This window comes from Felis catus, chromosome C2 (genome assembly GCF_018350175.1).
Source record: "Felis catus isolate Fca126 chromosome C2, F.catus_Fca126_mat1.0, whole genome shotgun sequence".
Taxonomy (NCBI): Eukaryota; Metazoa; Chordata; class Mammalia; order Carnivora; family Felidae; genus Felis; species Felis catus.
The window spans coordinates 64,087,645-64,105,512 of NC_058376.1; positions in this window are offsets into that span (position 1 = coordinate 64,087,645).

Below are 17,868 nucleotides of genomic sequence, written 5' to 3' on the forward strand. Positions count from 1 at the left end.
CTCCATGGTCACCCTTTGTCCACTGCCCCTTTGACCTGACCCAATACACGGACCACCGCTTTTTAGCTGTCCTAGCTGACAAGGCTACCAAAAGTGAGTATCCCTGCAGGCTCCCGCACCCCCACCAAGACTATCTTCTGCTAAGACAATAGCTAGCTAGGTATGCTGTTAAACTAATCTTTGAAGATTAATTCAGTTGATGACTACAACATGTCAGGCACTGGGGAGGATGCACAGCTACATACAATAGGAGCACAGCCCCTCAGCATTCAGCAGCTGGATAAAGACACATGTTCACACTTAGCACAGTCCCCTGAGAAACTGGTTTCAACTCCTCTGTCATATTCAAGGTATTTGCTCCAGATTACTGACCTTCCCCAAATGGCCACTTTTATATAGTCTCTACTAGGGAGACTTTTTTTTTTTTTTTTTTTTTTTTTTAAGCTAGATGGTTAGGCTCACATCTCAGGTTACACCTATGGTTTCTTCCCTGCTCTTTGCTTTTCACAAACCTCCCTAAGTGCTCCACTGCTTGTGTCCTTGCATTACACTTCACTGTTGTTATTTTTATCATCTGTATTGATATTATGATCCTGGGTAAAATAGTCATGACAGCTATAGAAGTTTCAGGGGTATACTTTGTTTTTTGTTTGTTGGTTGGTTTTCATTTTTTTTTTTTAACGTTTATTCATTTTTGAGAGACAAAGAGAGACAGAACATGAGCAGGAAAGGGGCAGAGAGAGAGGGAGACACAGAATCCGAAGCAGGCTCCAGGCTCTGAACTGGCAACACAGAGCCTGACACAGGGCTCGAACTCACAAACTCCGAGATAATGACCTGAGCCGAAGTTGGACGGACGCTCTACTGACTGAGCCACCCAGGCGCCCCTCAGGGGTATACTTTGTAAACAACACCAGGTTTTGTGACAACGGCTTGTCACGGCAGGATTTTTCTAGCAAAAAGTCCAAGCTTATTCACAAGTGACCCAAACAAGTCTGAATATGAGACATGCCAAATGGCAAAATGAATGCCTAAGAAGAAAGCTAGGCATGACAAAGTTAGAAAAACAGCTAAAATTGAAAGTTTTAAGTGGGAAAATTATTTCATTAGTGTAACAGGTATAGATCTCTTTTAGAATTGGAAACCACATCATCAGGGTGTTTGAAGCCTTTTTTTTTTTTGTGAGAGGTAACTGTCCTTTGAATTTGTGAAATTTCATTTGCAAAGAGAAGATTTTTTAGAAAAACAAAATGCATAGTTATTCCGTACTTCAAAGCGGATGATATATATGTGTTCTCTTTCAAATGACAACTTCAATCTAAGAGGCAATCAACCAACCAAAGGTTTTACTACATTTCAGCACTATGGACAAGATAGGTAGAGAAAATTAGAAATCACGGTCCCTTCCCTCCAGTAATTTATAATATATCAACAAACGTTTACCGTGGCAAACCAATGCACAAATAATCCACTGCAAAATTATATGAACTATACATACAATTAATAGACGTATAGAAATAGATAAGCACAATTACATCAACATATCAGTTTTTTTTCTAAAAAATGGTCAGTTGGACAAATGAACTAATGAATAAATGAACAGATTATGGTGACTGGGTTGTCTTGAGGGATGGGTAGACTCTAATGAACTAGAGCTAATGGAGGAGTATATTCACAGTGCATGAATTTATCAGAGCTGGGGCCACAGGCAGGAAAGGGAATGGGAGAGGAAGGTTGTACTTTTTTTTCTTTTAATTTTTTTTGACGTTTATTTTTGAGAGAGAGAGAGAGAGCGCGAGCAGCAGGGGGGCAGAGAGAGAGGGAGACATAGAATCTGAAGCAGGCTCCAAGCTCTGAGCTGTCATCACAGAGCCCAATGTGGGGCTTGAACCCACAAACCAGGAGATCATGACCTGAGCTGAAGTTGGACGTTTAACCGATTGAGTCACCCAGGCATATCATGGGAGGTTGTACTTTCAAGTGGCCAACATTAATAGAAACAAGCATAAATGGAGAAAAAGGTCAGAGGGCGTGAAGCACAGACATACATTTCTTATCATTATTTCTTTACTCCTTAGAAGAGAAACCCTGAGTACAAATTTATGTTATATAGTAAGAATTAAAGTATTCCAGGGTAACAGTTTGCTGAGCTTAAGAGCTTAAGGATAGGAGTACCCACTACAACACAGAAAAAATAATAGGACTATGATAGACAGTCTCAGTCCTATTTTTTTTTTGATGGATTTTTGTTTTTAATTTTTTTTAAGCGAGTGAATGAGTAAGGGGGGGCCAGAGCAGAGGGCAGAGACAGAGAATCCCAAGCAGGATCATTGCAGTCAGCGCAGAGCCCAACATGGAGCTTGAACCCAGGACCTGAGTTCATGACCTGAACCAAAACCAAAAGTCAGATGCGTAACTGACTAAGCCACCCAGTCTTTTGTTTTACACTAATTTTTACTCGTTTACCTTTATTTTTTAATTTATTTTTATATTTGAGAGAGAGAGAGTTCAAGCATGGGAGGGACAGAGGGAGACAATATTAATGTGAGGCTCAATCCAATGAACTCTGAGAAAAGGACCCAGGCTGAAATCAAGAGTCACTCAACCAAGTGAACCCCCTAGGTGCCCTCATTCACCTTTCTGATCCCCCAGTCTTTCCCTTCATTCTTTTTCCCTCCTTTTACTCTCTTTTAGTCTCATCAGCTTTTATCTCTTTGGGTTATTTCTTGGTTCACCTTCAAGTTTGTTTTTGAACTCCATATTCCTAACCACCATCTACTCTATCTGCTGAGATTTTCCATTCTCATTCTTTTCTGATCTACAGACCCTTCACCCATTTATGGCCAAAATGCATAACTTCAAGAGTTCTACTATGCAACAGTCATGCATAATGCTAACTAGGAAACAGGCAGATGTTCCACCATTTTGGGATGCCCAGAGTTGTAGGCTTCTTGTTTCTTTGCTTCTGCCAGTATAATGTAGTCCTAAAGTGGTATTTGACCTACACATTGTTGGTGACAGCCTAGAAGATACCCAGATACTCATGACTTTCCAAGGCCACATACTAGAGGAAGGAAGAAAGGAAGGGAGGGGAGGGAGGAAAAGGCAGTGAAAAGAGAGAAAGAGAAAAATAGAGAAAAGAGGGAAAAGAGAGAGAAAGAGAGAAAGACAGACAGACATGGAAAGAGATACTTTACTTCCTGGTATGTGTGTATCTGCATTACTCTCATCCATGGTTTATATAACAACCCATTATCCATCCATTCAGAACCTGTTTACATTTCCAATCTTTCTACTCTTGGATGTAACAAGTTTCTCCAATTCACGTATTGGTAAGTAAAGCCTTGTGGTGCTACAGAAAAGGAACAGAACTTGGAGTCAAAAAACCCATGCTTCAATCTTGACCTTCCATTATATTACCAACTCAGGAAAGCCATTCAAATTACCTTAGCCTCTGAGTCCTCATCTATAAAACAAGAAAAAAATGTATACACTTCTACCTCATACATAATTGCAATAGCAAATAAGTTAAAGGAAAATTCTTAGAACGTTCAAAAAATTGTATAAACGCATTTGCGCTTCTTTTAAGTTTTGATAGTTGCTACCTAATTTGTAGTCTATCGTCACTGGCTTTTTAAAGTATTTTAAAGACTTTTGTCTCTATTTGCGTTTTGAGATGCAATGGCCAGACTTCAATACCCAGAAGACAGTTTGATACATACTCAGAACACCATCAGAATTATTTGACAAATGAACTAAATATCCCATATTATGATACATCATTTAATTCAAGATTAATGTTTGTGTTTTTATTTTCAATTCCCTTCTTGATTAGTCAATATACTCAAGGGTTACTTCAAACAACGGTCTATAAAAATCTCTGTCTTTTATAGGACTAACAGATACCTAGATTTATTTTTCGATAGGCATGGCTTTAATTATTTTTTCCTAAGTGAATTACCTTTCATTGCCCACATTGAATATCATCTAGCACTTTTCTGCCCACTCATGCAGGCTGGCAAGTTTTCCCTGCAGTTTATCTCCATCTGCTTGGCATTTCACTACCTGGAAGAGCTTAGTGTCATCTGCAAACTTGGATAATTCACCATGCATTCCCTCTTCCAAATCATTTATGAAAATGTTAAATAAGACAGGTTCCAGGGCCAATCCCTAAGAAACCAAACTGTTTTTCACTTCTCCATTCGGAAGAACTCTCATTTATCTCTAGATTTTTTTCTTTCATCTTGTTAAAATAAGCTTTGTACAATCACTATATAATGATATATGTATATGTTTCTTATGGGTTCTAAAGCTACTTGAGGTTTGGGGATACAAAATTATCCAAAATGTGTTTTTTCCATAAAAATCTTAAGGGACAGCCAACTTGAATACCAATGAAGAAGCTGAGCAGATAGGACTCAGGACCCTTCGGACTCAACTTGCAAAAACAAAACAAAACAAAAAAATCTTTGTTTTTATGTACTTTATACGGCAAGACACCAATTTGTGAGCAAAAAGAAAAATCATTAAAAAGAAAAAATATATATACATATATATAGCTTTAAAAAACCACTAGTTCAGAGGAAAAGCTTTAGAGTCAGGATCCCAAGATTTGTCTTTTCCCTGTATTCCTCTATGTGACACCACTGTATTCTTAGATGAGTGACCTAACCTTACTGATATTCTTGTTCAGCTATAGAGCAGGAAAAATAGCCTCTAACTTGCCTCTCTTGCATACACTGTGGGGATGAAGTGCTATTGTGTATTTTGAAGTAGATTACAGCATTCATAAGGAAGGAAGGTTTTATAAATGGACACAGTATAAGGTGCAAGGATAACAGCACTATTAGAGGTAGTGTAGTTAAAATATTCAAAGGGTGTGAGCTGGAAAGGGAAAATAGAAACATCAGGAGGCAGCTAATATAATGAGGAAGTGAATATAGTGAGGTACTTTGTCTATAAGATGAAATGGAGAAAATGGGAGTGAAAGAGACAAAAGGAGAGTACAGTCAGAGTAGAATACTGGACATTAATATTTCTGAGCAAGGGACCTAGGAGTGGGTGGCTGTATTGAAGTTGAGGTCAAGGATGTAGGATTGAGGAAACCCAAGTCTTATAAACTAGTATATTGTAAATATTGTTCAAAAATACACATATCTCCTCAATGGAGGTGGAAAAGAAAACAGTGAGTTTGGTCCCAAGGTCTTCATGACAGCCATCATAACAGCCACGGATGGGGGACAGCCATCATGACAGCCACGGATGGGGGACAGCCATCATGACAGCCACGGATGGGGGGACAGCCATCATGACAGCCACGGATGGGGGGACAGCCATCATGACAGCCACGGATGGGGGACAGCCATCATGACAGCCACAGACGGGGGACAGCCATCATGACAGCCAAGGATGGGGGACAGCCACCATGACAGCCATGGATGGGGGACAGCCATCATAACAGCCATGGATGGCTGTGCCAAAGACAGTACAAAGTAATGGCAGTTGAACTTCAAAGGAAGACCTCAAACAGGATGGAGACAGAAGCCTGAGCCAGAAGATCACCCATCCTACCCTGCCCACGGCTCACAGACTCCTAGGGAAGGGGGTAGGGGTGAGTTCTGTACTCACAGGAGTGCCTAGATTCAAGCATAGAGATTCAGGTGTACAAATATTCTGTTCAAAGAATATTTGACCACACAGGAGATTCCATTTACAAGAGCATAAAGTTTCCAGAGGGCCTAAGCAAAAAAAAAAAAAAAAAAAAAGAAAGAAAAAAGAAAAAGAAAAGAAAAGAAAAAAGGAAAAAATCTCACCTCTAGTCACAGGGGGTTTGATTGTGGCCCAGAATGAGAACCCTAGATACCATGTCCCTTTGTCTCAGTACAGACAGCTGCTTCAAAGTTCACAAAGGGTCCTACTGTTCTAGAAAGAAGTGGTCTACATCTAACCCAGGTTTATTAAATGCTGTTAGACAATACTAGTGTCCAAGTCAGAGATACCTTCTGATATGGGCAATCCACACATTATAATTCAATTCAAAGAAGTCCAAACCACCCCCAATGTTTTGGCTATCCTATGTACATGAAGTACCAGGATCCCTATTAACTCATCAGCTTTATCTAGTCTAGCTTTGTTATATGGTTGTACTAAAATCTTTTGTTTTTTAATTTTTGAAGACAGAAGTTTGCATTTTAAGTTTTGATATTTTCAAATTGTCTTTTAAAGCCTCTGAAACTCTATCTCAATCCCTATTTCCCATCACTTCACAGATTTCACCCAGAACAAAGTGCTCTACAAATAAGAAATGCTATTTCCCACATTATTCTATAATAAAGTGTTGACACACCCTGAAAATATGTCCAGGACATTTTGCCTTCTTATAACAGGAAAAATAATTCAATTTAAATGTTATCTCTAAAATTCCATTTAAAGTGAATATTAAAGAAAAAATTCCACTCTCCTATTATATTTAGAAATAACCTAGCTTGGGGCACCTAGATGGCTCAGTCAGTTGAGCATCCGACTCTTGGTTCATGATCTCACGGTTCATGAGTTCAACTTCATTTAAAATAAAATAGGTATTTTCTGATTGCTTTGCAATTAATAACCATGTTTGTAGTATTTATTACTTATTTGGTGATATTTAGCAAAAGGTCATCAGAAAAAATCAGCAATGAATCCATTGAAATATTTGTTAAAGTGTGTTCTAAGAAACATTAGTCCCTTGGGACGCTTTGGAAAATTTTCTTATGGTTTAAGAAGTTTGGGAAATACTATATAATGCATGGTCCCATTGGGGATTTAAATAGATACATTAATATTATTCAAGGCTTTAAGAATCCTCACCTCTAAGAAGACTAACACTTGGCTTCACCCAAAGCCCAGAATTGTTCCAAATGTCTTTGACCATGAAAGCTATTCTCCTAGTAATACCTATTAACCTCCTACACAAAGAGTGTTGTTTGAAACACACTTCAGAAATTGCTGATCTCTGGTATACAGTGTGGTGGCCATATAATATAATTATAGTGATACCTATAAAAGCAAGAGTAATGGGAAACATATTCTGCTGTCCATTCAGTCTGTCCACGCACTCAGATGTATAATTAAGCTGAGCTAGAGGGCTCACATACAACCAGATAAAAAGGGAGAGAGACTGATATCGCAATGTTCTGTTCAGCCCCAGGTTTTTACACCCTATTGATTTAACTGTGTTACTTGGAGAAAAGTATCAGCATACATATATAGGTACATACATATACATAAACCATTTAGGGGTCTAGAAAACAGGCAACGCTAAATTACTTCAAATATCTTTGAGAACCTTCTCCCTGCTAGGAATTCCACTGATAAGAGAATAGAACATACATCGTTGGTGTTTCAGAGTCCAGTGTCCAAGAGACGCTTGGTAGAAAGAACTTCCCAAAAACACGCTTCTCCTGAAATCTAACAACCTCTCAAATAAATTACGAACACCAAGATGGAATCTTTAACATAATCAGAAGTGACTGGGTGTGATTTCAATTATTCTTTGAAGGCTACATTTCATCTGACATTTTGCAAAGAAGGGTATGGTAAAGGAAGAGAATACATATGGAGAGACTACTGAAATGGCTAAGTAAATTTTGGTGTGGAACACCAGCTATAACATTGTTCAACATAAAGATTTTGATTTTATTATTTTATGTGAAGTTATGCAAATAATTATATGTGGATTTTCTACTGTGGGTCAAAAAGCAAGTGAGATACTAGGAGATTTTTTTTTTAAGGAAAAGATTATCATTATTTCATGGGAGTTTGTAATCTAGTTAGAAAAACAAGATATATGTCCATAAAACAGGTAACAACACAAGGGAGATGTGATTAACTGCCATGATAAATGACAGGTGATAAAGATAGCAGGTGCTATAAGAGGATTAGAGAAAAAGAAATCAAGTTTCTCTATTTTCATGGATATAAAACATCCTAAATTATAAAATCAACCTGATTTAAGTGGATTTAACTTGTCATTTTGATTTTACATGTTTAAGGTTTTACAGAATTGGGACTTCTCACCAGGTAGCCAGATAGAGAACAGAAAATGCAGTTCTGTCCCTACCATCCGCCAGTGACTCTTGCTGAAAATCAGGTGACTGCATGTATGTGTATGTACGTGTATATATGCGTACACACACACACACACACACACACACACACACACACCACCTGATTTGAATTTCTGTAAATGCTACACAATTTGTATTTGCACTGGGGCTGAATATTTTGAGTCTCAAATGCAAGTAACTGTGAAAATACCTGGTCTCATTATCTAAACTTTCAGTCTGAGGTTTAGCCATCCCTGAACAATCATGGCCCAGCGCTGAAAGTAAAGATGTATCTACATAAGCACAAATTGTAACAATAACACTTTGCATTTCTGAAACATCTTCTATTGAAATAGCTCTTTCTCAGCACTGTTTACAAGCATTAATTTAACCTCACAAAAGAAAGATAATTTGCAAGGAATAGGTTAACTGTCTGGTTTGAGAAAGCACAGCTCCTAAAGTCTGTATTAAGCACAGCCTTTCTCACTGCCACCCAGGGACTTGGCACAAGCAAAAACTACTTGAATTCCTTTTAAAATTTCACTTTCAAATACTGCCACACCACCCTAATAAATTAGAACATGCGGTCAGTATAGACACAGAAAAATACTCCCAGAAATCCTTTCTTATGTGATTCTGTCTTTGTTGTTACTATCATTCACCATCTTCCCCAGGCCTAATAAAGTTTTTGTTTGTTTGCGTTTTTCTGTGTGTCTGGACCCACTGACAGGAAAAATCACTATATAGAATAATGTTCCAATGTGAAAAATTAGGTTCAATTACAGGATAAAAACAAAAATGAAGAAGGTCTGAAACCTCACAGGTAAACTTCTTCATTAGAATTTGTCTGCGAGCTTGTTAATGAAAGTAGTGATTATCAGCGTATGGTAGGTCAGAACAACGACAACAGTGGTGGGTCAGAAAAATTTGTTAACAGTGTCCCTATCACCAGTGTCCCTGCTGGAAGTCAAGGGAATTAAAAATCAGAATGTCCTGAAGCAGACAGAGAAGTATAGTTCTGTGGAAGAGAATAGCAAAGGAGACAATTCTCCTCAGCACTTGGAAAACTTCATCATTCACTTCTTTTGTTCAATTGATAAGTAGTTGAGCATTTTACATAATCAAGGTGCATTACTAGGTGTGGAGGCACAAGTCCTCAAAAACAGATAATACAGCAAAAACAAACAAAAAGATCCAAAACATAAAAACCAATAACAATGAGAATATGAATATATTCATTCATGCAATATATTTATCCAGGATAGGCATGGCCAGAAATTCTTATAAGTGGTGATGCTTTGGAGGTACCCTGGGGAACTTCAGAATTTAGCTGGGGTGGCTTCTGGCTGTCACAATAATTGGTGGATCTCCTAGTATTAACTGTTCAGTATCCAGAGACACCTGACATACGTCAATATTCAGGACAGTTGGATTAAAGAGTAACTGTCCCAATCCTGCATGACTTTCAAATATCTCATTGTAAGTTCACATGGGTAAGAAGTTGTTTCATAATGCTTTGAGGTTAGAACCTATCTCCATATTGTACCATTGTACAAAGAAGGATGTACAGTTTTAATAGAAATGGAATTCTGAGTGCAAATATCCTATTAATCAAAGAAATATTTCATACTACTTGGTTGAAAACTTCCCAACAGCTCAACTCAGTTTTGGAAAATCACATCAATGGCTATGCCATGGCACTTGAGCCAACTAAACAATGTGCTATGTGTGCTACGGCCATGGCCAAGTGATGCCATGAATGCATGTATGCATCTGCTGATGCAGTCAGAAAGTCATACCTGAGCATTTACATATTGAAAAACATGGTGCTTGATGCGATTAATTTTCCTTTATATCTTCTATTATAGCTAACCATCACGTGAATTTTCAAATATTATGTGTATAGGTAGGTTACATTTTAGATTAATTTCAGCTCAGGATAATAAAAGTATATTACATATTAGCTGTTATAAATAATACCCCAGAGTATTTATAATAAACAGTATTGTACATTTTTGTATAAAAAATAGTGAATATTATTAAAAAGGAGGTGAGCCTATGGTACACACTGGTGACAGGGGCAGAGGGAGGATCTTTGCAATCACAATGCCAACAGTCTGGTTCAAAAAACAGGCGTGAGGCCAATAAGCACACAGGTAAATCTAAAATTGCAAACAGTTCTAAGTGTTAAAAAGGAAAATATGGCCACGAATTGAAAGGGAATAGCAGATAACATAATTTGAATGGTACAGGGCCAGCAAAGGCTTAACCAAAAAGAAAGACCTACAAGATGTCTAGGAGTTATCAAATGGAGAGGGGGTACACAGGAAGCAGAGGGCAGAGCACGTACAAATACACACAACCACAATGTAGACAAGAAAGGAGTTAAGCCAGGGTGAAAAATCAGGACAAACACATAGGAAGAAACAGCTTTTCCACATCCCCCATTTTTCCGTGTATTATTCTCCCACACTGCTAAGTGCATTTTCCTTTAAAAGGGATTCAGATCTCTGTTCAGAATCTGTTTAATGGACCCCAAATTTCTTCTGAGGAGGAAAAAATATAAAGTGTCACTAGAGTGTATGTATCCTGCTTAAATGCCTTGAGATAGATTAAAGTATTCCAATATTTTCTCTGGGTGAATGCCATCTGAATTGACAAATTGGGATTTCCACTCTGTTCTCCACATTTAGCATGGTATTGCCTAAATGTTGAAGCAAATGGCTTCTTGCCTAAGGGTCTGAAAATAACAAAGCCAGGAATACGCACCCAGGGCTCCCTTTAGATCACTCAATCAAAGAAAATATTAAGTAGCACTGTTTTCATAACTACCATTGTGGGGAAACTTTGGTGTTGAGAATGAGGCTAATTCCCATTCTCATAATGCAATGCAGGGGAGAAAATGCACTGAAGAGGATTTGTCTGATAAACTACAAATATACAGTAGGTGAGTCCAATCAAACATCACAAGGCTTCTTTACAAGAAGTGTTTACATAAAAGAAAACCATTGACTTTTTGAGGACAGTTATCTCCTCCTTTTTCAATCTCTCACCCACTTGGGATAGAGGCGTGGGGAAAGTACAGTCAAATGCGAACTTGACTATGAATCTCCTTTCTGACTGTACAGTACTGCAGAAAAGCTGGGAAGAGGGAAAATTCTCAAGGTGTCCTCTGATATTCCCCCCTTTTTTATTTTCTATTTTTATTATAATAGAACCAGAAGGAAATGCATCCTTATCTGAGTAAGGGTTGGAAAGAATCTTTAGAAAAAAGACTTGATTATGGGGCACCTGGGTGGCTCTGTTGGTTAAGCCTCCAACTTCAGCTCAGGTCATGATCTCAAAGATTGTGAGCTGGAGCCCTGCATCAGGCTCTGTGCTGACAGCTCAGAGCCTGGAACCTGCTTCAGATTCTGTGTCTCCCTCTCTCTCTCTCTGCCCCTCCCCCCACTCATGTGCTCTCTGTCTCTCAAAAATAAATAAATGTAAAAAAAGATTTTTTAAATAAAAAGACTTGATTAGTTATGGCATATCTGACACATAGGCTAATGGGGACATGGATGGGTAGGTATTTCCTATGCACATACGCCCAACAGCCTTTGCTGCCACTCTCCTCCCTTGTAGGTCAGTTTCTCTGCCCCATTCAGTTTGTCAGTCACATTCCTGTTCTAACAGGTCAGGAAAACAAGAAGTAGGACCTTCACCTATTTCTTTGGAAAGGCTAAAACTCTTTGTTTCCAAAATTAATCCTATGAGACATGGAACTGCTATCATACTTTTCAACTTGGAGAGAGGCTTCATGGTTAACATTTTTTAAAAAATGGTTTTGAGCTGTATATGATATAGGTCTTGGAAAATCTTTAAGGTGACTGGAATTTCAGGTCATGAATGTGTTTTTGGGTTTTTTGTTTCTTTGTTGTTTGTTTTTAAAGTTTTATTTATTTTTGAGAGAGAGTCAAGATGGCCATGAGTGGGGAAGGGGCAGAGGGAGAGGGAGGGAGAGAAAATCCTAAGTAGGCTCCACCCTCAGCATGGAGCCCAGTGTGGGGCTGGGTCTCATGAACTATGAGATCATGATCTGAGCTGAAATCAAGAATAGGACACTTAACAGACTGAGCCACCCAGGCAATGTGTTTTTGAAAACAAGAACAAAAACTTAAATCCTTGTGTTTCAACAGAACCTCCATAATATAGGTAGATACAGATATTTTCAGAAGCATCATTGCTTTGTATTTAATATTTGTGAAATAAGAAGTACAAATTCCAAAGTTCTAGTCGATAATCTCAACATGGGATCCAGTCATATCAATAAAATAGCATACATCTACAGATGAGGAGGGAGGGATTAATTATACTAAACTTAAAGAGGTTCTATGATCTTCTTGAAAATAAAAACGGGTGTACAAATCTATGTGTGATATGCCAGGGTCAGCCTACAGCTGCCTGGAAAGCCTTTGGGCTGGGAAGCTTCTGTTCTCCAGGTAGAACCTTAATACTATTTTTTAAGTCCTGGGTTGCAACGTGCTTAGAGTCTGAGGTGGAAATTCTACATTCAGATTCCAGATATATCTGATGACATGGATGTTAGGATGCCCATTTTGAGGATTAAGATGAAGATTATGTGGTCCACAGGTTGATAATGAATAAAAGCCAAGATGAAGAGAATTCATGTTTCATGTTAACAGGACTTCCCACCCATGCTTCCTAACTGCTGACTTACAGCACTTCTTTGGGAGTAGTTCAATGGAAATTGAGGTATCTGTCTCTGTGCCTCCTGATGTTTCCTATGCCACTTATGATTCCGTTACAAGTAAAACCTAACACCATGACCACCAGTCCAAATGGTTCTTATCTGCTGTCCCATGAACCTATTAGAAGTCTAGGTTTCTCACATCACGAATGCACATTATTCCAGAGTCCTAATACTAGTCACATTATTGGGGGAGGGGCATCACCCTAAGAGAGGTTAAAATAAAATGCTCTATAAAATGTAGCTTCACTTGGCCATTCTATTTCGTATTAGAAATCCCCTCATTAACACTGGCAAAGTAAGTATAGACCTCTGTTTCCATGTACGTTCATTCATGTTCTACCATATAATCATCATCATGCACTCATACAAACACCTGGTCAATCTAAAAATTCTAAGTGGAAGCCCACATCCAAGGCCCATCAACACAACTGACCATATTCTTTGAGAGGCTCTGTTAATGCATTTTTCTGTACCTTGTTCTTCTTTTGATGATCCTAGGAACTTTCTGCACTAGCTCCAGGCAGTTATATCTGAGTTGCCTACAGTGCAAGCATATCCTTAAGGCTAACTAAAACTGAAAACCAGCAACTTAAAATTTTCCAAAATGTCACAAAAATGCCTATAGAATTCATTTCTGAAAATAAGTACGTTAAAACCCGTTGTTAATGTTTACCAAAGAAATCCATCAAAGCACCATCTCTTTGGTCACATTACACTCTGAATTTCAATACAAAGCCCATATATTTGCTTTAGATGGACATATTTTTATAATCTTCCGATTGATCTGATACTTAGGAGAGACATTAATAATGCTTAAAGACCCCTCCCACAAGGATTAACTTTATGACATCTGGACAATGATGATATATGGCTTTAAAGTAAAAATCTTGCCCAGTGCTTCAAATTTGCACAAATCACTATCGAGAGCACAGTCAAAAAGGTGAAATTGCTTTATCTGCTGGGATACTTGGACAAGAAAATGGAACACCGACTAGTATTAGCATTACAACACGTTTCTTCTTCACTTCAGTATTTAATGATTTCTAAAGGGAAGGAGAGAAAAATTTCTGAGTTCCTTAGTAAAACTGACATATATGCAGTTGTGGCTAATATATTTTTAATAAGATAATGTAAAAAATAATCAGTTAACCCCTTCTGTAACAACAAAGCACAGTTGGTTACTTTATGATAGAAACAATTAAGAAAAATATCCTAAGACCCATGTCTTCATATTAAAATCAGATTTGTCAATTCCTAAATAAGTACCATAGAGTTCTACAGAATGTCCGTTTCTAGTTTCTAAGAATAACATGGCTTGTTGTCATGGAATTGATGGAGCCCTATCTAGGGACCAATTTTATTCAATATTTTCAGTGATCATCCTGGGAAATCAAGAAAGAACCTTGAAGAAGTTATTAAATACATTCTGATGTCCTGAAATACTATCCCTGTTCAACAGATGGTAAATGTGTTCGAAGGTCCTAGATGCAGCCATTCAGGAATTGCTGTATGCCAATCATTCTGCTCCAGGAGCAACTATACTGTTAAGATATGCAGGAGATCATGGGCCTCAGTTCAGCCTGCACAATCATCTAGACTGACAGTCAGCCTAGAGGCACTTAGGTCTGTAGGAAATCTAGCGAAAGAGAAACTGCGAGGGGCACATATTGAAAGCTATCTTGAATTCAGCTACAGTCTAAAAGGACAGTTAGCAGCATTATATTAAAAGAACAAAGTATGCACACTTTTGAAAAGGATGCAACTGGGCACTATGCACTATTATTTTATACATATGCAGTACAGCAACAGTGTACAAGTTGCCTCACAGTGATGCGACTCTAACTCTACAACAAGTAGAACACATCCTGCTTCGAGAACATATTTGTCAGCATTGTTTCTCAAAGAATTAAGATCAATATTAATGAGTTCCCAGCATAGAAATTCCAAAGGCATCAAAGCTCTTATTCCTGAACTTCAGCTTAGCATCTGAACAAAGACAGAGGGAAACCTACAGGCAATTGTTCCAAGTTTTTTGTGTATGTGTGGCAGGAAGAGCAAACATTAGCCAGAAGGGGGAGAATATGCAAAGCAAGAATGAAACTGAGTAACAGGGCTCTTAGGGGGCAGGGGGAGTAACAAAGATTCACTCCTTTAAAAACAATGAATTCTGATGGACTTTTTTGCTTATTTGTTGTTTGTTTAGCAAAGGCAGCATATAGGACATGAAAGAAAAATGAAGCAAGGACGAATGAAGATATATCCATCTAGTCTTTGCTGCTTTTACATGCCTTCATCCACCCTGCAACACTGGAGGAAGGAGCTGTGGGGAAGGGCCTGCTTATAAAAGAAAGAATTTTAGGATTTAAGTAAATTGGCGAAAGACCACACCTGGAGAACAGTTTATCAAAGGATGTGGTTCTTTGAAGTCAACTCTTACACATGACCCCCTCCTCCCACCCTGCCATGCTTCCTCTCCATAGCACTGGTGAAAGCAACAATTCTTGTGGGAATTCATCATCACTGGTAAATAAACCAAGTGTTGAAGTCTGGAACACCTCTTTCAGGCCTCTTCCTTGACCCCAGTCCTACCCTCTTAAAGCAGTCACCAAGCCATCATCAACTAATGCCTTGGATCTTTAGAAAGGTGCTTGAAAATCACTGATCTAGGGACACCTGGAAGGCTCAATTGGTAAAGTGTCCTGTCTCGAGGTTTGTGGGTTCAAGCTCCACATCCTGCTCTGTGCTGATGGCTGAGAGCCTATAGCCTGCTTTGGATTCTGTGTCTTCCTCTCTTTCTGCTCCTCCCCCACCCGCTGTCTCTCTCCCTCTCTCAACAATAAACAAACATGAAAAAAAAATTAAAAAAAAAAAACAAAAAAACCCAGAACATCACTGATCTAATCTAATCCAATCAGATGCAAGACAATCTAATCCAGAGTTGAGGTGTGGATGTACTCAGCCAGTACTCAGCCAGTAACAGAGCGCTAACATTTATGGCCAGGTCTCCCAGTTACTGTTTTTTTTTTTTTCTACACCTCAAATTAAAGAGGATTAGATGCTGTGTCTGGATAGGGGTGTGTGGCAGCACTAAGAAACGGAGCAGAGCCATAGATTTGATTTGTTATGGTTCACATTAGGAGGACAATGAAATAAAGTTCAAGGACAAGTTGGTGGCAGCTGACTCCAAAGCCCATGCTTGAAAGGTCATACTACCACATCACACTAGGAGCCCTAAATTAAACAGTAACTTTAATCCTTACCAGTTTGGTGAGTTCATTTATTTTTCTTTACTAGCCAAATTTAAATTTTTTAAGCCTGCTATTATTGGTCTACATTTCTTGTTTTTTTAAATCTATTCGTCTTTTGCATTTTTTTATTACAGGATTTAAATACATGTGTGTAATATTCACATAGTTTGTTTTTTAATTCTGAATGGTTGCTTATTTTATGATAATAAATTTTTTTCTTCTCAACTTTAATCTTTCTTTTTCCTATTTTTAATGCTTTGGAAATCTTTCCAAATCATGAAAGCCTATATTTTTTTCTCGTGATCTTTTTTTTTTTAATGTTTAAATCCCTGCTTTATTTGAAATATATTTGCTATAAAATGGGGGGCTAACTTCATTTTTTTTCTAACAGTTACCTGAGAACTGAATGATCTTTCCTTTCCCCATTGATTTGTAATGCCTGTTACATACTCTTGGGCAAATCACAGAATGCTCAGTTTCCTCAGCTATAAATGGGAATTAACAAAAGTCTCTCTCATAGTTTCTGGGAGGAGTAAATGCATTAATACACATAAAGTTTAGAAAATATTTTAACTAATATATGAGTGTTAGCTATCATTAATTATTCTCAAATTATTCTCACCTATTTAATTAACTTAAGAATAACTGGAAAGTTTGAGCTATTACTTATAAATTTGGTAGGAAAAGGCATACGGGTTGCCAAGTAAGTAGGAAAGAACATTTATAATAGGGGATAATGGACATGTCTCCAGTTATGAAAAGAGAAACTTATGTCTTACAATTTGTAATTCTTCATGTAAATAATGCTAATCCTCATTAAAGTCTGTTACCATAGGCAAAAATATATTTTGTTTTTCTTTATACTTTTTGTTTTGTTACCTGTTTTTTGTTATGTAGAAAAAGTATTCATTTTTGTAAGTAGCCAAATAACAACAACAACAACAAAACTTTTGTTACTAGTTCTAATGATATATTTATTTTTTTGTAACTGTTGACTCTCTCAGGTTTTCCATGTACCATCTTTTATGTAAAAAGAGATCATTTTGTCTCTCCCATCCAGCAGCTGTTTCATAGCTCATTAGCTTAAATTTTCTGGAATACATCAAACAATATTTCTCACAGCAAACGTCTTTACCTTCTCATTTAATAAAAATGCTTCTAGGTTTGTACTGAGTGACACTATTCATTGATTTCCCTTAACTTGCAAGAAAATTTAAAGTTTAACAAGATATTTTAAATGTCATCAAGTATCATTTTGAGATCTGGTTAAGTGAACATAAAGTTTTTTCCTTTAGCTAACAGTGGATTCAAGAAAAAAAATCTGTATTAAATTATGTATTCCTAGAATAAACTCCTCTTTATATATTTATTCGATTTAGTATTGTTTTATTCAGAATTGTTGTATCTTTACAGAGCTTTCTTGATGTTGTTTTGTCAAGTTTTGGTATCGTGATTATGTAGCTCTATAAAAGTAGACAGACATTTGTTTTACCCATAATTTTACTTTTCTGTGCTTTTAAAAAATTAATAGATTTAACTTTACCTTAGCATTTTCAAATAAACTGTCTATAAAACCATGCAGAACAAAGACCTCTTAAGAAATAATTCTTTGGTATTTCAGTTTTTATTTTTAATATTCATAAATTTAATCTTTGACAATTACAATTTCCTAAGAAACTCACCCCATGGGATTTAAGATATATTCTACATTGTCTGTTATTTCATTCATCAATAATATTCAAAGGATCTCATTATTTTGACATTTATTATGCAGACTTCTAAG